We start from the raw sequence: 20,417 nt of genomic DNA, 5'->3' as shown, positions 1-20,417 counted from the left end.
TAATGATGAAGATGATGATGACCCGGCCAATGAAGATTATGTGGGAAAGAGAGGCACAAAATCAATTGAAGAACTTTATGCAAGTGCAAGGATGGCAACACCTGATCCTACAACATACAGTGACGCTTCACAACACAAAGAATGGCAAGTTGCAATGGAGGAGGAGCTTCACATGATTGACAAGAACAAAACTTGGAGTTTGGTGTCGAGACCAAAAAAAGGATATGTGATAGGTGTTACATGGGTTTTTAGAACCAAACTAAACCTTAATGGCACCTTGAACAAACACAAAGCAAGGCTGGTTGTGATATGAACCTAGAGCGACCTGCCTCTAAACCCGTAACAAAAATTGAATTAGGACCATCTAATTACAAGTTATTAATGGAAGACCTCGACCCATTACCTATATTTGAGGTAAGAACCTTGGTATAGTGAAGATGCCACAATAGGGTGCGGAATAACCTATTCATAAGTCGAATTTGAACTTCACAAACAAAGGTTGAAAAAGTTATTAAACTCACTCTTTTACTTGAAATTGATCTAATTTTAATTTCTTGTTTTTGTTTAATTTAGTTTATTTAATTTTCAATTGCCATCTTAATTGCTAGTTCAAATATTTCCAAAATCTAATCCCTTGGGTACGACAACCCTATTTTTCCATTTTATTACTTGAAAAAGATTCGTGCACTTACGAGTTGATTTTGCACATCAAATACTAAGGAGAAGTAGAAACAAGCTAAGAGAAAAAAAAACTGACCCTTTTAGCTTCAAACATGCCTTGTTCCTGTTAGAGAATCATGGCAAGTGTTAGCCATGAAACATGCAAAACCGAGACCAAGGCAAGGTAAAAGCTGAAATACCTTGGCCGAAATCATTAAACTAGTTTGTTTCCTATATGGTTTGTATTTTAATTCCAACAAATTGTGTAATCTAGGCTAGATAAGTTGGTGCACAAAGACACCAAAATATGTTGTTTAAAGTATACTAGCCAAATTAGGGTTTAAGAAAAACCAAGCACCTACATGACATGGAAAGCACCTTGGTGACAAAGATGGTGACATGTAAGCTACTTGGTGACATGGAGCTTCACCATTTAGCCTTTCTCTCAACCAATGCATGGAAGGACATGTGTCATCATGCATGAGGACTACTTCACCATGAAGCAACTAATGAGGCAGCAACACTTGTCAACCAACCATGATGCATGTGGCAAAGTTACTTTACACATGTGGTTTTGCTTCACCATGAAGGACTTGTTTGTATTGGTCCTTAAAACCGGTCATGGTGTGCATTCACACCTATTATGTATGCTATAAATATGTATTACGGTTCAATGAATGAATATATTGAATTTTGGAGAAATATACCTTAGTTTCCATTTGAAACCAACAGAACACTAAAACCGGCCTTGTTACAAATTTTCAACAGCTTATTACATCAAAGCCAAGATACACTTTCACTCCAAATCAATTTCAATCCTTCATACCTTGTTTTCTTTTTATTAACCTTGCCCTCATTCCTTCAGTTCCAATTTGTTCGCATCACTAAAGTCCAAACTATTTACACCTCTAACAAGATGGAACAAAGTTATCTGAATTTCATCAAAATTTTAGTAAAAAATGCTCAAAAAGATAAATCAAACTTAAAGAAGCTAAATCAATTTTTAAAGATACATTTTGCTTGAATTAAAAGATGGGTATTTTGAATCAAAAAAAGATTTCGATTAATGGCTTTAGTTTGTTTCAAATTTCAAAAACCCAAACTCAAAAAAGTGCTTACAGATGCAATAATAATAATAATAATAATAATAATGAAAAATTGAAAAATTCCCAAGCTTCCTTAAAATAATCAAATGTGGAGTAAATGAAGAAAAAAACTAAGAAAAAGAGAAACCTGAGACTTAATTGTCCATGGATTTAAGCCACCTCTTTGACCCACTTGAAATTCTTCAACAAACTCCACTAATTTGCACTTCTTCTACAACCTAGATCTACCCACTTCTTCTTCTACCCACTCATGGAAGGAAATTTAGAGCCAAATAGATGGAGTTCTCCGTTCGTGGTGTGCTTCAGATATGGTATGGCTTACTCCTTAAGGTTTACGAACAAGACATGTTAATCAAAGATAAAACATATGCAAAAAAAGTGAATTTACCCTTTAATCTGTTAATAACAATGTGTAACTAATGGTAGGAGCCGAAATTGTAATGTATGAAAGTTAGGGAATCAAAATTGAATTGTGGTAAACCTCAGGGAATGCAGTTGAAATTTTCCCTTTATGAAATGGTTTTAAAATGAAAAGTTTTCAAAAGAATAGATTGCAAGATTTTTAGAGAATGATTTACAATAACAAATTATTGTTTTTTTATTGTACCATGTCACTCATCAAGATATTTTTATCTCATATTTTATTTTTTTATAATTTATTCCCTTAGGTTTAGACAATTATTGGACAATTTACCTCGTACATCACTTGACAATTTATGTATTTCTACGGTAGTAGTATTTATCTTTTTCTTATTTATCGTTATTTTTATTTAGACTTATTTGCATTAATTGAATAACTTAAATATAGAAACTCTTAAAATTCTTTGATATAAATTACGGACACAATAATAACTTTAATATGTATGTAGGGTTATAATCTATAATCTAACAGACTGTAATTATTGATCATAGTTAGGAATTTACATGTTGTTATGGCTCTATCTATATATATTGAGGTATTACTTTACATTGCAAGAGTTTAGTTGTCCACGCTTCAAGTGACGTTCCATTGGAGTTTCTATATGATTACTCAGTGGAACTTCCTTAGACTAGGCCACCTGAGACTATTGAGAGTTTTCGAGGCAAGGCCTATTAGTCCATAAATTGTATAATATATTTATAGGTGAGTATCGTAGTCCATAAAATGAATGATGGTCCATTCATTACATAAAATGATAATGCTACCCATAAATTGTGTAACAGGTCTATAGGTGAATAACATGGATTCAAAAATTATCATTTTATAAAGTGTGAACTTTGTCCATAGATGTCCATAGATAACATGGTCTACAAACTAGTAACGTTCTTGAAAGCTGTAACATGTACCTAATTTTGCAACAGTTCCATAAGTTAGTAACATGGTAAATGATAACATTGTTCATAAATTATGTAACATATCGCTAGGTAATTAGTAGCATAGCTAAAAAAATGAGTAACATTTCATAAAGTGGTAACAATGTCCATAGATTGTATAACATATTTATAGATGAATAACATGGTTCCAAAAATAAATAACATTCAATAAAGAGGTAAATTCGCTCATAAATGTAAAACATATCCATAGATGAGAACATGGTTCCAAAAATAAGTAATATTCCATAATTTGGTAACATGTTCATAATTGTGTAATATATCCATAAATTAACAACGTGGTTCATAAAATGAATAACATTTCTAAAGTGGTAATATTGTCCAAAATTGTGTAAAATGTCCATTAGGTTAGTAACATGGTCTATAAATGGGTAGTGTTGAAGTGGTAATATTGTTTATAAATTGTGTAACATATCAATAAATTAGTAACATGGTGTATAAAATAAGTAACATTGCAAAATATTCTTTTTATATTTTCTTCTTTTTAATATTTTTAATATTTTTAGCAACTCTTTCTACTAATTAATTTAATTTAAAATAAAAATTAAGCATTATTATGATTTTTTTCCATTTCAAATTATGGTTATATAATATATAATATTTAATTACCAAAGAAAAAAAGTTTTTAATTAAATATAAATTATAAGAATAAAAAATAAAACCAAAAAATGGGATTCCGGCCCAAATTAGGCAATTTCTGCCTATCAGCGATTCTGCCACCTAGCTAAACCTTCAGGGGTTATTTGTTTTACTGGATTGGACCAGTCAGGACAGGACTATGTTCCTGTCCTATGTTTGGTAGCAACATTTTGAGAATGGGATAGTTTGGCCTTTACAGTGAATCAATCCCACTTGAGCAGGATTAAATTGACCCGTCTCTCCCCCTGGCTCAGTTTTGTCCGAAGCTCACCAAAGGCTGTTGTTAGGTCTAAAATATTGATGATTTTATGCCATATTTATAGCTTAATATTTGTTAGTTTGTGTTAATTTGTTATGGAAAGATACTTATTTATGTATTTTTCTTAATCTAGGTGAAAGAGGAAGAATTTTAAGAAAACAACCATAAAGATGGATTCCTTGGGTCGAATTATGGTGGGAAGCAAGATTTGATCTCGAACGGACTAAGCATTAAAAAGATTCCAAAAAGATACCTTGAAGATTCCATAAAGATTCTATCGAGAATTTCATGGTGGAAGTGGATGTCATGTGAATCATCACGATCTGAGGATTTCAAATGTCTCGTTATTTTTGGATTTCGAAGTGCAAGCAAAGAGTTATCATCATTTAAAGTTCGGAATTTATAAAAAGGAATATTCTAGTTAAATCTCCACCATTGATCAAAAGAGGGAATCAAGGCAATTTGAGGGCCAAGATAAAAACAAGTGGCAATAATTGGTTAATTTATCATTAATGAGGCACATGTCATGTCACATGCTTCATTAAGGGTAAATTAGACTAATTAACTATTTTTTAGGATGAATTAGATAAAAGGAAAGTAGTAGAGAGCAAGTAATATACAGTTTCCTTTTTACACATGAAATTCGTCCAACCCTTTTCATGGCCTAAAAAAGGTATCTTCCAAGACTCCCACATTGAAAATAAAGGGAGAAAAAGATTCCCAAGGTCCTATATATATAGCCCCCACCACATTGAAGGGAGATATACAAATTTAGAGAGTTATTTAAGAGCTTTTAGGAGGCTTAAATAGAAACAAACCAAATTTTGGGAGTTTCTAAGATTCTCTTAAGGGTTCTAGGGTTTTAAAGTTTTAGAGTTTTAGAAGATCAATTGGAGAGCTTGGAGGAGGCAGAGAGACGTGGGCTTGCTTGGAGAAGAAGGCTACGACTTTGAGAGCTCTTGGAGGAGAATTTTTTCAATAGTTTTTATTCTCTTTTCCTTTCTCTTTAATTGTGAATCTTATTATTTTTAATAATTATGGATGTTGAAATTATTTTTACCATGAACTAATTTTCATAGCTAGGGCGATGATGTAGCCCTAACTATGAAGGTTTAATTATTTTAATATATGTTGAGTTTTATTTAATTAGTAATATGTTTTGTTAATAAATCATTGGCATACTTAATGCTTTCATAGGCCGGAAGGAATGAATGATTTTAATCATATTTGAGCTTGGAAAAGGATAATATTATGGATTTCCAATGATTTACATGAATGCATAATTGATTGGAAAATAGTTATGTCTCATGCCATATTATTTGCTTAATCTATGCTTGATGAATTTGCATGATTTAATTTATAGGCCGGAATGAATAAATTAGGTTATGTGAATATTATCAATTGTGAGTGGAAACTACTTTTGATTAATTTTGTGATTAAGTGTGGTTAACAAAATTACTAGTTAATTAAATTTATATATTTAAGTAATTAAATTGGAATAGTTAGTGGTGAAATCAAATGACCTAGTATTCATAATTATTCAATTCTCTCTTACTTGAAATTGATCTAATTTTAATTGATTGCTTTTGTTTAATTTAGTTTATTTAGTTTTCAATTGCCATCTTAAATTTTAGTTCAAATATTATCAAAACCTAATTATCTTTGGTACTTAATACTTAATCCCTTGGGTACGACAACCCTATTTTTCCACTTTATTACTTGAAAACGATTCGTGCACTTGCGAGTTGATTTTACACATCAAGTTTTTGGCGCCGTTGCCGGGGATTAAGGTATTAATATTAATTCGGATTGGGTTTAGTAGTACTTCGATCATTGTTTTCTTATTTTAAATTTTTATGTTTGTTTCTTAATTTTGGTTTTAGTGTTGCATGCTAGGGTTTTAATTCTTTGCTTGTTTGGCCAACTTGCTTTGAATTTTTAATACTTATTTTATGGTACTTGAAACCAAAATCGTGTTTTTAATTTATTGGTGCTTAGGTTACAAGTCTAGCATACTTAGGGATTTTATTATTATTTTTTATTTGTTTGGTGGAATAAGATTAGGTTTAGCTTACTTTTAGTTGAAATTTTAGTTTGGCATAATTGTTTACTTTAAAAGCATACTTGCACAAAAGGGTTTAATTTTTTGCATTCAATTCGTTTGGTTCATTATTTCCTAGAGTTATTTTCATTTATCTTTTAGTTAAGTGTTAGTTTGTTTTTCTTTATTGCTAATTGATTTTAATTGTTAGATTAGTTAGCAACATTAGAATTCTAACAAAATTTTTTTTTTTTCTTGTTCAATTTTCTAATTTTCTTTCTAATTTATTTTCCTTGCTCTCTTTTTAGGAATTAGGTGTTGTGTATGAGTCATAGTGGTGATCAAGAGTTCAAGGAGGAAGTTGACTTAGAAAATAAACCAGCACCTAGAAAACAAGCCATAAGGGGTACTTGGGTACGTATAGACCAAGGAACTCAAGAAGGTGCAATGGCCAACCAAAGAGAAGATAATTTGCCCATATGCAAGTATGCTGCTCACAAGAAAGTTGGTGATTTGTCTTGCATAAGGAGACCACCCATTGAAGCAAACAATTTTAAAATTGAAGCATCTACTACTTCTTTGCTTAATAACGTTCAATTTTGTGGTTTGCCTCATGAAGATCCAAACATGCATATTTCTAGTTTTCTTCAATTGTGTGATATGTCTAAACAAAATGGTGTTTCTGATGATGCTTTTCGATTAAGACTTTTTCCTTGGTCTCTTAGAGACAAGGCAAAACTGTGGTTAAATTCTTTACCTGCAGGTACTATCACTACATGGGATGCTATGGAGGCAAAATTCCTAGACAAATTTTTTCCTCCATCAAAGACCACAAAATTGAAAAGTGATATAAACAATTTTTGTCAATGGGACCAAGAGACTTTGTATGATGCATGGGAGCGCTTCAAGGAACTATTAAGAAGATGCCCACACCATGGTTTTCCAACATGGATACAAGTACAGATTTTCTATAATGGTCTAGATTATGGTAACAAACAATTGGTAGATGCAGCTGCAGGACGTTCTTTAATGAAGAAGAGGCAATCAGAAGCATTTGAATTAATTGAAGAGATGGCCCATAATAACTACCAATATCCAAGTGAGAGGAGACTAAATGGAAGAAGTCAAGTAAAGGCCGTGGAAGACGTTGATATTAACAACTTAGGAGCTCAACTTGCAACCCAATTCATGAAGACCTTGAACACTCAATTTGGTCAAATAGGGGTGAATTCTATCCAATCTACTAATAATTTTTTATTTTGTGATTTATGTGGTGCTCATGATCATAAAAGTGTGGATTGCCAAGTTGGAAATCCCTTTGCTTCTGATGATGTTAATTTTGTAGGGAACTTCCAAAAGCAACAAAACAATCCATATTCTAACACATATAATCCAGGATGGAGGAACCACCCAAATTTTTCATGGTCTAACAACAACCAGCAAGGGTCTAATCAAGGACAAAGTGCAGGGTTTCAAAGACAACAATTCCAATCTCCATTCTACCAAAAGCCGCAACTTGCACATCAAAATCAAAATTCTTCTCAAGCTCAAACTCAATTTTCTTCACTTGAACAATCCTTGCAAGAGTTATCTAATAATACTAATTCTTTCATGCAGAGAACTGAGCAACAATTGACAAACCATAGTCAAATGTTCAACAACCAAATGGCTGCAATCAAAAGCTTGGAGAACCAAATAGGTCAATTAGCAACTCAATTCCAAAGAAGTCAAGGAACTTTGCCAAGCCAAACGGAGAAGAACCCAAAGGAGCAGGTTCAAGCCATTACATTAAGAAGTGGAAAGCAAGTAGCTGGGCCTAAAGAAAGTGACAAAGGGATGGTAATTCTTGATGATGAAGATGAAGAGAGCCCTATAGACTCAACATCACACTTGGTCACACATGACAACTCAAAATCAAATGTGGAGCATAATGAGGCTTATAGGAGAAAAGATGAAGGTTTAAGTGATGCCATGAAGTCTCCACCAACAAAGTACATACCACCACATGTAAGAGAGGCCGAGAGCTCACCAACTGGATCAAAGAAAGTTGAACCAGCACCTTACCTAACCAAACCTATTGACAAGCACAACGAAAATGAGGAGAAGAATCAAGCCTACAAGAAAACCCCACATCCACCTTTCCCATCTAGGTTTAGGAATGCAAAGTTAGATAATCAATTTAAAAAGTTTCTTGATGTATTTAAGCAATTGCATGTAAATATCCCTTTCATAGATGCCTTAGAACAAATGCCTTCCTATGTTAAATTTTTGAAGGAGATATTGTCAAACAAGAGGAGGTGGGAGAATTATGAGTTAGTAGCTTTGAGTGAGGAGAGTAGTGCTAGGTTACACCATAGGATTCCACCCAAGTTAAAAGATCCAGGAAGCTTTGATATCCCGTGTAACATTGGACATTATAATTTTATGGCTCTTTGTGATTTAGGTGCTAGCATTAATTTGATGCCATATAGCATTTACAGGAAGCTTGGAGTGGGAGATGTGAAGCCTACCACAGTGACTCTTCAAATGGCAGATCGAAGCATAAAAAGGCCAAGGGGAATATTGGAGGATGTACTTGTAAAAGTAAACAAGTTCATATTCCCTGCAGACTTTGTGATACTTGATATGGAGGAAGATGACAACATTCCAATCATTCTTAGAAGACCATTTCTTGCAACCAGACGTGCCCTAATTGATGTACAACAAAGGCAAGTAACCCTTAGAGTACTCAATGAGGAGGTAAGTTTTCAAATCCCTAATGTTGTTAAATTTCCTAATCTTGATGAAATTTCTTGCTGCTTTCTTGTTGATGCATGTGATGAATTGGTAAATGATATGGCAAAGGAAAGTAATTTAGATCCCTTAGGATTGAGTGAGTTATTTGGACTATGTACAGAAGAAGAAAAACAAGATTGTAACATCATAGATATAGCCACCCACTGTGAGGTAGATTATGTTGGAAAGTTTGAGGATTTAGGTGAGAGTGGACCTAGAAAGATGCCGAGTGTGGAGCACCCACCTATAATTGATTTGAAGCCACTACCTAGTCATTTAAAATATGCTTTTCTAGGATTTAATAATACCCTTCCGGTAATAATTTCATTCGCCCTTAGTGAGGACCAAGAAGCCAAACTTTTAGAAGTTCTAAGAGAACATAAAAACTGCACTAGGTTGGACTATAGCTGATATTAAGGGTATTAGCCCCTCTATTTGTATGCACAAAATACTTATGGAGGAAGACCATAAACCGACTGTAGAACATCAAAGGAGGCTTAATCCTAATCTTAAGAAAGTGGTTCATGGTGAGATTTTAAAGCTTTTAGATGCCGGGATTATCTATCCTATTTCGGATAGTAATTGGGTAAGTCCTATTCAAGTAGTTCCTAAGAAAGATGGGATGACTGTGCAAGAGAATGATAAGAGTGAGCTTATTCCTACTAGGTTAGTTACTGGGTGGAGAGTGTGTATTGATTATAGGAAGCTTAATAAGGCCACTAGAAAAGACCATTTTCCTTTGCCATTCATTGATCAAATGTTAGAAAGGTTAGCCGGTAAGGAATATTATTATTTCCTAGATGGTTATAGCGGTTACAATCAAATAGCTATTGCCCCTGATGATCAAGAAAAGACTACTTTTACTTGTCCTTATGGAACTTTTGCCTATAGAAGGATGCCTTTTGGTTTATGCAATGCACCTGCAACCTTTCAAAGGTGTATGATCTCCATCTTTTCGGATATGGTAGAAGATATCATTGAAATCTTTATGGATGATTTTAGTGTATTTGGTGATTCTTTTACCTCTTGCTTGCAAAATTTATCTAGGGTTCTTCTAAGGTGTAAAGAAACGAATCTTGTGCTTAATTGGGAAAAATGTCACTTTATGGTTCAAGAGGGCATAGTTTTAGGTCATAAGGTTTCTAAAAGGGGAATTGAGGTAGATAAAGCTAAAATAGAAGTTATAGAGAAATTGCCTCCACCGACTTCAATAAAAGGTATTAGGAGTTTTCTTGGGCATGCGGGCTTTTAGAGGAGATTTATTAAGGATTTTTCCAAGATAACTAAACCTCTTTGTAACTTGTTGAATAAAGATGTTCCCTTTGTTTTTGATGATGAATGCATGCATGCTTTTAATCTTTTGAAAGAAAAATTAATATGTGCTCCCATTATGTGTACTCCTAATTGGAATCTACCTTTTGAAATTATGTTTGATGCTAGTGATTATGCTATAGGAGCTGTTTTGGGACAAAGGAAAGATAAAAAACTGCATGTTATTTATTATGCTTCTAGAACTTTGAATGATGCTCAACTTAATTATGCTACTACTGAGAAAGAGATGCTTGCCATTGTCTTTGCTTTTGATAAGTTTAGAGCATATTTGTTAGGTTCTAAGACCATTGTCTATACCGATCATAGTGCAATTAAGTACCTCATGAGTAAGAAAGAGTCTAAACCTAGGTTAATTAGATGGGTTTTGTTACTTCAAGAGTTTGACTTAGAAATTTTGGATAAAAAAGGAGTAGAAAACCTAGTAGCTGATCACTTGTCTAGGTTGGAATTGAGTGAGGAAAAAGAAGAAAGAGATATAGAAGAGTGTTTTCCAGATGAGAAAGTGTTTAAGGTTGATGGTATGTTTGATGTACCTTGGTATGCTGACATTGTTAATTATTTGGTTACTAATGTTATGCCGCCTAGTTTGGAAAAACCATATGAAAAGCATAAGTTTCTTAAGGAAAGTAGGTATTACTTTTGGGATGACCCCTATCTTTTTAAGAAGTGTGCCGATGGTATAATTAGGAGGTGTGTTGCTAGAGAAGAGACAATGTCCATTATTAAAAGTTGTCATTCTAGTGAGTATGGGGGGCATTTTGGGACTAGAAAAACCATAGCAAAAATTTTAAATTCTGGATTTTATTGGCCATCTATGTTTAAAGATACTAATATTTATGGGCAAGGGTGTGATAGGTGCCAAAGAACCGGGAACATATCAAGGAAGAATGAGATGCCTTTGAAGAATATCCTTGAGGTAGAATTGTTTGATGTTTGGGGTATTGATTTCATGGGTCCTTTTCCTTCTTCTTGTGGTAATAAATATATTTTGGTTGCTGTGGATTATGTTTCTAAATGGGTTGAAGCTAGTGCACTACCTACTAATGATGCACGAGTTGTAGTGAAATTTTTTAAAAAATACATTTTTACTAGATTTGGTACACCCCGAGCAATCATTAGTGATGGTGGCACTCATTTTTGCAACAAACAATTTGAATCCCTTCTTGCTAAATATGGTGTTAGACATAAAATTGCTACTCCTTACCACCCACAAACTAGTGGGCAAGTAGAAATTTCAAACAGGGAAATAAAGAGGATTTTGGAGAAGATGGTCAATGCTTCAAGAAAGGATTGGAGCTTAAAGCTAGATGATGCACTTTGGGCATACCGGACTGCCTACAAGACCCCCATTGGTACTTCTCCGTATAAACTGGTTTTTGGTAAGGAATGTCATCTTCCCGTGGAATTGGAGCATAAAGCATATTGGGCAACCAAGTTTCTCAATTTTGATCAAGAGGCTGTGGGCAAGAATAGGCTATTGCAATTGGATGAACTTGAAGAATTTAGGATGGATGCTTTCGAGAATGCAAAGATTTACAAAGAAAAGACAAAGAGATGGCACGACAAGATGATTAAAAAGAGGAACTTTCATGTTGGACAAAAGGTACTTCTTTATAACTCTAGACTTAAATTGTTTCCAGGTAAATTAAGATCAAGATGGAGTGGACCATATGATATTGTACAAATTTTTCCAAGTGGAGCAATTGAAATCACCAAACTGGGACATGAAAGTTTTAAGGTGAATGGGCAGCGGTTGAAGCCATATTATGAAGGTGGAGTGCTTGAGACTAGCCTCTACTTGGATGATCTTAATTAAGTTAAAGAGAGGAGTCAAGCTAATGACTTTAAACAAGCGCTCTTGGGAGGCAACCCAAATTTCTTTCTTTACCTTATATTTATCTATTTATTTTAGTTGTTTTTAGTGGTTTTCTTGTTTTTAGGTTGTTTTGATGTGTTTTGTTTGAGTTTTTGCAAGGTTTTAAGATGTTTAGGTGTAAAAGAGCAAAAGACGAATGTTGAGAATTTCAAGTCTAAAGTTAGGTTTTGGAGTATAACCACCTTGAATATGCATTGGAGTACATCAAATTTTTTTCACATTACGAGGAACATTCCATGTCTTCAAAGGGGAGTATTCCTTACCTTTTATTTACTTTTGCTTTATTTTATGTTTTTCACAATGAGGACATTGTTCATTTTAAGTTTCGGGGTGAAAAGCATGCTTTGCATCTTTTAAATCTTATCCATTTAAGTGTTTTTATAAGTTTTCAAAAATGTTAGTTTTAGTTTTTATTTTCCTTCATTATTAAAAAAAAAAAATTGTTTTTGTGGTGTTTTCTTAAGTACTTTAATGAGCCAATGATAAGACTATGATTGAAAATAAATTGGTTTTTAGATGGTGGATTTGTTTTTGTGTATGCTTAAATGCTTGAATTTATATTCACATATTGTTACTTTCAATAAATTTTGAGCATATAATCAATAATGCATAATTTAGATTGTGTTTTGAAGGAGGTTTGCATGAATTAGAGTACTTTATTATTAATTGAACTCTAGAACTTGCTTGATTATTGCTTGAGGCGAAATCCTAGGTGAATGCATTACTAAGAACATGATTTAGGCCATCTTTGTTTAAGTTTGAGCCTTTCAAGCCAACCTAATACATTATCTTCCACTAGTACCTTATTTGAGCCTTTAGGACGCATAAAGATGTATTAGAGCATTTTCTTCATTAAAGCACATTTACTTACCCTTTTTGAGCCTTAAATTTCTTTTTCCTACCTTGAACATACTACAAAGAGAGCTTTAATTGAATTGATATATGCTTGTGAGCTTGTTTGAGTGTTGAAAAAAAAAAAAAAAAAGGAAAAAAAATAAAGTTTGGAGGTTAAGTATTTGGTGAATTTGGCTCTAGTATGCATTTTTGTGTAAATTGGAGGTTTGAATGTGCAATAAGAAGAAAAATAAGTTTGGGGGTTTAGTGGAAAAGAAAAGAAAAAAAAAAGAAATAAAGAAAGAATATGTGTGATTTGAAGAATATATGCACAATAAAAAGGAGAAAAATGATATTGAAATTGAAGTTAAAATAATAAAAGAAGTTCTAATAAAGAAACAAATTTTACAGTAATTTATTCATTGATATTTAATTTTAGCTTTCTTTCTTTGATTTATTATATCCTATCCTTTTCTTTCTTTAGCCTTATCCATTACCCTTAACAATAGAAACCATGAAGTCCTAATGATTTAAGGTGGTGCATTAACCTACATTAGTGGAGAGTGATAATTAAGTCAAGCATATGGTAGTTCATACGTTATTATCAATCTCTAATTCTTGTAAATTTATTCAAGCACATGATAATTAAGTGTATAAATTGATTTCCACACACACACATTGGAAGTATCATATATGTTGGATAGAATATAAGGTATTGAGTTACATAATTACTTTGAAACCATTTGAAAAGTCATATGTTATACAATCTTTGAGGCACCTCATTAAAGTATCTTATGTTCTTTAAATAAAATTTCATTTTCTTATTCTTTTTTTTGCTAGGGACTAGCAAATCTTAAGTTTGGGGGTATTTGTTAGGTCTAAAATATTGATGATTTTATGCCATATTTATAGCTTAATATTTGTTAGTTTGTGTTAATTTGTTATGGAAAGATACTTATTTATGTATTTTTCTTAATCTAGGTGAAAGAGGAAGAATTTTAAGAAAACAACCATAAAGATGGATTCCTTGGGTCGAATTATGGTGGGAAGCAAGATTTGATCTCGAACGGACTAAGCATTAAAAAGATTCCAAAAAGATACCTTGAAGATTCCATAAAGATTCTATCGAGAATTTCATGGTGGAAGTGGATGTCATGTGAATCATCACGATCTGAGGATTTCAAATGTCTCGTTATTTTTGGATTTCGAAGTGCAAGCAAAGAGTTATCATCATTTAAAGTTCGGAATTTATAAAAAGGAATATTCTAGTTAAATCTCCACCATTGATCAAAAGAGGGAATCAAGGCAATTTGAGGGCCAAGATAAAAACAAGTGGCAATAATTGGTTAATTTATCATTAATGAGGCACATGTCATGTCACATGCTTCATTAAGGGTAAATTAGACTAATTAATTATTTTTTAGGATGAATTAGATAAAAGGAAAGTAGTAGAGAGCAAGTAATATACAGTTTCCTTTTTACACATGAAATTCGTCCAACCCTTTTCATGGCCTAAAAAATGTATCTTCCAAGACTCCCACATTGAAAATAAAGGGAGAAAAAGATTCCCAAGGTCCTATATATATAGCCCCCACCACATTGAAGGGAGATATACAAATTTAGAGAGTTATTTAAGAGCTTTTAGGAGGCTTAAATAGAAACAAACCAAATTTTGGGAGTTTCTAAGATTCTCTTAAGGGTTCTAGGGTTTTAAAGTTTTAGATTTTTAGAAGATCAATTGGAGAGCTTGGAGGAGGCAGAGAGACGTGGGCTTGCTTGGAGAAGAAGGCTACGACTTTGAGAGCTCTTGGAGGAGAATTTCTTCAATAGTTTTTATTCTCTTTTCCTTTCTCTTTAATTGTGAATCTTATTATTTTTAATAATTATGGATGTTGAAATTATTTTTACCATGAACTAATTTTCATAGCTAGGGCTATGATGTAGCCCTAACTATGAAGGTTTAATTATTTTATTTTATGAGTTTAGTTTTATTAGGTTTTTAAATTACTTTCTTATTCTTATTAGGAAACTAGGAGATAAATTAGGTTTCCTAAACCTAAACAAATTAGGTTTCCTAAACCTAATCACATTAAGTTTCTTAAACATATCAAAATTAGGTTTCCTAAACCTAATTTTCGTCAATAATTATTCCATAATTATTTTTAGCGAATTTAGGAAAGCTTTGTAATTTATTTTGCCTATTTAATGGCACACAAGTCATGAATAAAATTTAGATTACAATTTTGATTCAAAGTGAGAGTGATTCTCTTGGTTCTCTAAGAACTATAACGAACTTTTCAAGTTTTACTTGTGGAGTTCAAATTTGACTTATCAATAGGTTATTGCGCACCCTATTATGGTGTCTTCATCATACCAAGGTTCTAACCTTAACTATAGGTAATGGGTCGAGGTCTTCCATTGACAACTTGTAATTAGACGGTCTAATTCAATCTTTGTTACTGGTTTAGAGGCAGGTCGCTCTAGGTTTGTATCACACACATAAGTCACAAGTTCTAGAAAAACTTATGGAATTCAAGAAGTTGGTTGAAAATCAAAGTAGGTCCACTTTGAAGTGCTTAAGGATCGACAATGGTGCTAGCCTAGCTCTTGAAGATTTGTGCAAGGAAAATGGAATAATTCATCAATTTACCACACCATATACACCACAACAAAATGGTGTGTGAGGGAGGAAGAATAGGACATTAATGGAGATGGCTAGGTGTAGGATGCCTGAAATGAAAATGCCAAAGAAATTTTGGACCGAGGCTATCTATACTAGTTCCTACATTCAAAAACGATGCTTCACCAAATCCATTGAAGGCCAGACACCCTATGAGTTGTGATTTGGAGAGAAGCCATCTTTAGAGAATGTTAAAGTGTTTGGTAGTGTGTGCTTTCTCCATGTTCACTCACACATGAGGGATAAGCTTGACAAAAAGGCTAATGTTGGTGTCTTGGTGGGATATAGTGAGGTTACCAAAGGTTTTAGGGTTTATAACCTAAAGACCAAAAAGCTTGTGGTAACAAGAGATGTGAAGATTGATGAGAATGCAAAATGGGATTAGAGTAAGGAGGAGCGATTGGTGAATGAGGATGAGCCACGGTTTGAAGAAGAAAATGAAGAAAGAAATGTTCAAAATAACAATGATGAAGATGACAATGATGAAGACAATGAGGAGGATGATGATCTGTTCCAAGAAATCACTGGAGCCGAGAATTATGAAAGGTGTAATGTTGCACTTGGTGACCCTACATGTGTGCAAGAGGCCTTGATGAAGAAAAAGTGGAAGGAAGCAATGGATGTGGAAATGGAGATGATTGAGAAGAATGAGACTTGGTCCTTGACCTAAACCGAAAAACAAGAAAGCAATTGGTGTCAAATGTATCTTTAGAACTAAATATTATCCGAATGGCACCATTTGCAAACACAGGGCAAGGTTGGTGGCAAAGGGTTATGCATAACAAGCCGGAGTTGACTATAGGGAGACGTTTGCACCCGTAGCAAGGATGGAAACCATTAGACTCATCCTTGCTCTTTCGGCTACCAAGCAATGGAGTGTGTTTCACTTGGATGTGAAATCGGCATTCTTGAATGGTGTATTGCAAGAAGAAGTGTATGTGAAACAACCGGAGAGTTATGTGATTGAAGGACATGAAGATAAGGTTTATAAGCTTCACAAAGCCTTATATGGTCTTAAGCAAGCACCTAGGGCTTGCTATGGAAGGATAGATGGCTACTTGCTTGGACATGGCTTTAGGAGGAGCCAAAATGAACCCACTTTGTCTGTGAGGGTTAAAGGAAGCATGATAGTGGTTTCTTTATATGTGGATGACTTATTGGTCGCCGGTGAGGACCTAAGGAATATGGATAAGCTAAGACATGAACTTGAGAAGGAGTTTGAGATGTCTACCTTGGGTCTCATGAATTACTTCCTTGGTGTGGAAGTAATGCAATGCCAAAGAGGAATATTTATATCACAAGAAAAGTACATCAAGGATCTTTTGGAGAAATTTAATCTTGAATAATACAATCCAATGAGCACTCCAATGGTCCAAGAAGAGAAGTACCAAAAAGAGGATGGCACATCAAAGGTAAATCCTACTCTTTATCGATCCTTAATTGGTAGTTTGCTTTATGTGTGCTCATCTAGACTTGATATTATGTATGCCGTGTGTGTGCTTTCAAGATACGTGCAAGCACCCACCCAAACTCATCTTAAAGGTACCAAAAGAGTTATTAGGTATCTTAAGGGCACTAGTAATTATGGAATTTGGTATGGAGCAAAAGATGAGTTAAAGCTTGGCTTTCCGGATAGTGATTGGGCAGGCTGCATTGATGATATGAGGAGTACTTCAGAGCTACTTGTTTTCACTTGGGAGTGGTCCTTTCTCATGGAATGCAAAGAAGCAAAGCACAACGGCTCAAAGTACCGCGGAAGCCGAATACATTGCTTGCTCATCTTGTGCAAACCAATGTATTTGGTTAAGGAAGTTGATGGGAGATCTTGGTCATACTCAAGAAAGTCCAACCATCATCAAACGTGACAACACTTCAGCAATTTTAATAGCCAAGAACCCAGTACAACATGGAAGAACAAAACATATTTCGGTGAAATATCATTCCTTTAGGGAGTTTGAAGATCTTGGAGAAGTCTCTTTGGAGTATGTGAATTCGAAGGACAACCTTGCTGATTTTTTCACAAAGCCACTTGGAAAGAATAGATTTGAGGCATTAAGGACTCTCCTTAATGTCTCTAGTAAGATTACCAAGCAGGAGTGTTGAAAAGGTGGTAATCTTGCCACCTTGTGCAAACCAAAATCCACCAAGATTTCATCCTTGATATTTCAGCATAGCATATGCCAAAATTTAAGCAATTTGGATGAAGATATCCCAGCCTTCCATCTGGTTAAAGTAGTGGTACAGGATTAGGTGGAGACAGTTTTTTGAACGGTTATCTATTATAATTTTGAGTGGAAAATGTGTAAATTTTGAATTTTAAGGACTTCCATTTGGTCCCACACACACCTCACATGTATGAGACAAATTTTGGATCTATATATACAACAAATGAATGAAAAGCAAAAATGAATTAGTGTGCTGTCTAGTTTTGTGTGGCCTACTCTAACATCTCTTCATCTTCTTTTTCTTCTTTCAAAACAAAGACCCTAATAATCCTAAATATCATCATACCAAAGCCAACACAAAAATCACTTAAACATCAAACCAAAAACTGGATTAGGTTGTGCACAAGACTAACACCTTGTGTACAACACTCTTGGCCAAGTGAACATAAAACCACACCAAACTCCAACAATAATAATAAAATGTTGGATAAATCCAACCTCACGGTCCGTGGTAATAATAAACCATTGGGTGAGATCACGACACCACGGTGATACGTTCACGGATGCATGTATGGTAGTGAGATGATGATTTTGAGTTAATGAAATGAAAGTGAATAGCTAGATGGTGATTGGATATGGAGATGGGATGAAAAACAATTGCAAGGAAGTTAAAAAAAGGAGGAAAAATAAAATAAAATAAAATATATCCAACCAAGACCCACACTACCTATTTAGAGGTAGGAACCTATGGTATTGACTTATGACCCTTTATCTATGGAAGATAAGAACCATAAGTATAAAGATACTCTCAAGTGAATAACCTGGAGGTCCAAGAATAATGGTGAAAACCCAATTCTCAATGAGAGAAAATTTCATTTAAAAAGAACCAATCTCCTTACAAATGGAAAAATACAATCCTTAAATAGAGTCTAAAACTCTTTAGAAACCTTAGACAAAGCATTAAAGATTATTTTGAAATGAAATGAGCCATTTTTGAAAATCTATCTACTACCACAAAGATAGAATCCTTTCCTTGGTAGACCGTGGCAAACCTAAAACAAAATCCATTGAAATATCTATCCAAGGGGCATTTGGAATAGGTAATGGAGTGTACAAACCAAATTTTGGATTTGGCCATTTCGCAACTAACGCATCATTGGCAAACCCTCTCCACATCCTTTCTTATGTGTGGCCAAAAGAAGTGCTCACCTAAGATGTCTAATGTTTTAACAACATCAAAATGCCCTATAAGGCCACCCTCATGTGACTCTCTAACTAGTAATTCCCTAAGTGAACATTGTGGCACACAAAGTTTGTTTTCCCTAAAAAAATATCCATCATTTCTATAAAACTTATCAAAAGCAATCTTTTCACATGCAGCAAACACATTTCCAAAATCAGGGTCTTTTGCATACAATTCTTTAATTTGTTCAAATCCTAACATCTTAGCATTTAAGGTTGAGATTAGGGTGTACCTCCTTAACAATGCATCTGCCACTATGTTCTCCTTTCCTTGCTTGTACTTGATGATGTACGGGAACGATTCTATGAACTCCACCCACTTGGCATGTCTTCTTTGCAACTTGCTTTGCCCTTTGATGTGCCTTAAGGAATCATGATCTATATGGATGACGAACTCCTTGTGCCAAAGATAATTTTGCCAAGTCTCCAAAGTTCAGTACAAAGCATATAATTCCTTGTCATACACTAGGTAATTCAAAGCAGCTTCTCCAAGTTTTTCACTAAAGTAAGCTATGGGCCTCCCGTCCTGAATCAAAACACCTCCTATGCCAAGACCAGCAGCATCACATTCGATTTCAAAAGTTTTTGCAAAATTAGGTAAAGCAAGAACAGGTGCGTTTGTTAGCTTATTTATAAGAGTATTAAAAGCCCTCTCTTGTTCTTCTCTCCAATTTAAAATTACATTTTTCTTAACAAGCTTATTTAAAGGTGCAGAAACGGTGCTAAAGTCCTTAACAAACCTCCTATAAAAGTTAGCTAACCCACGAAAGCTCTTAACCTCACTTGCACTTTTAGGTGTTGGCCACTCTTTAATGGATTGGACCTTTGACTTATCAACTTTTACTAGGTGCATTAATCTCATGAATATACTAGGTGCATTTGTCAAGCCAAATGGCATGACCAGCCACTCATATGAACCTTGCTTGGTTTTGAAAGTTGTTTTCCACTCATCCTAATTTGGTGGTAACCACTCGTAAGGTCTATTTTGGAGAAAATTTGGGAACCACACAACTCATCAATGTCATCTAATCTAGGGATAGGATAACGATACTCTACCAAAAGTTCTTCACTTGTTTTTGTAGCCCCGTTGCTTCTTCCAGATTGGTTTTATAAGCTGGATGATTTGGTATTGTAACTCCCGGAATGAAATCTATTTGGTGCTCAATCCCTCCTAGTGGTGGCCATCCACTTGGAACCTCCTCGGGAAATATATCTTCATATTCCTGCAAAAGAGATACTATTGCACTAGGCAAGGTATTATTAGTATCAAGGTTTTCATCCTTGTACAACATAAGAAAAATGGGTTTTTCAGTTATAAATGCACTCTTCAAGTCACTCATTTTTGCATAAAAACTCTTTTGTTATCTCTCTTTTTCTTGGTAGTCATTCCCTTTTCTCTCTATTTCTGATGAGGACATGACCAAGAGCCCTTCAAGA

The 20,417-nt window shown here is 34.2% G+C and overlaps 1 non-coding gene across 1 annotated transcript; it reads right to left on the bottom strand.

The window, feature by feature from the left end:
• Positions 1–6,910: 6,910 nt before the first annotated feature.
• On the bottom strand, positions 6,911–7,017 carry LOC112492437 (small nucleolar RNA R71). Its single transcript, XR_003056821.2, has one exon. It is a non-coding gene; the product is annotated as a small nucleolar RNA R71 (small nucleolar RNA).
• Between the last annotated feature and the right edge of the window lie 13,400 nt (positions 7,018–20,417).

The sequence above is a fragment of the Ziziphus jujuba genome, chromosome 2 (genome assembly GCF_031755915.1).
Source record: "Ziziphus jujuba cultivar Dongzao chromosome 2, ASM3175591v1".
NCBI lineage: Eukaryota > Viridiplantae > Streptophyta > Magnoliopsida > Rosales > Rhamnaceae > Ziziphus > Ziziphus jujuba.
Note: the sequence above shows the minus strand (reverse complement) of the source record. Positions and strands in the feature narration are given on the sequence as shown.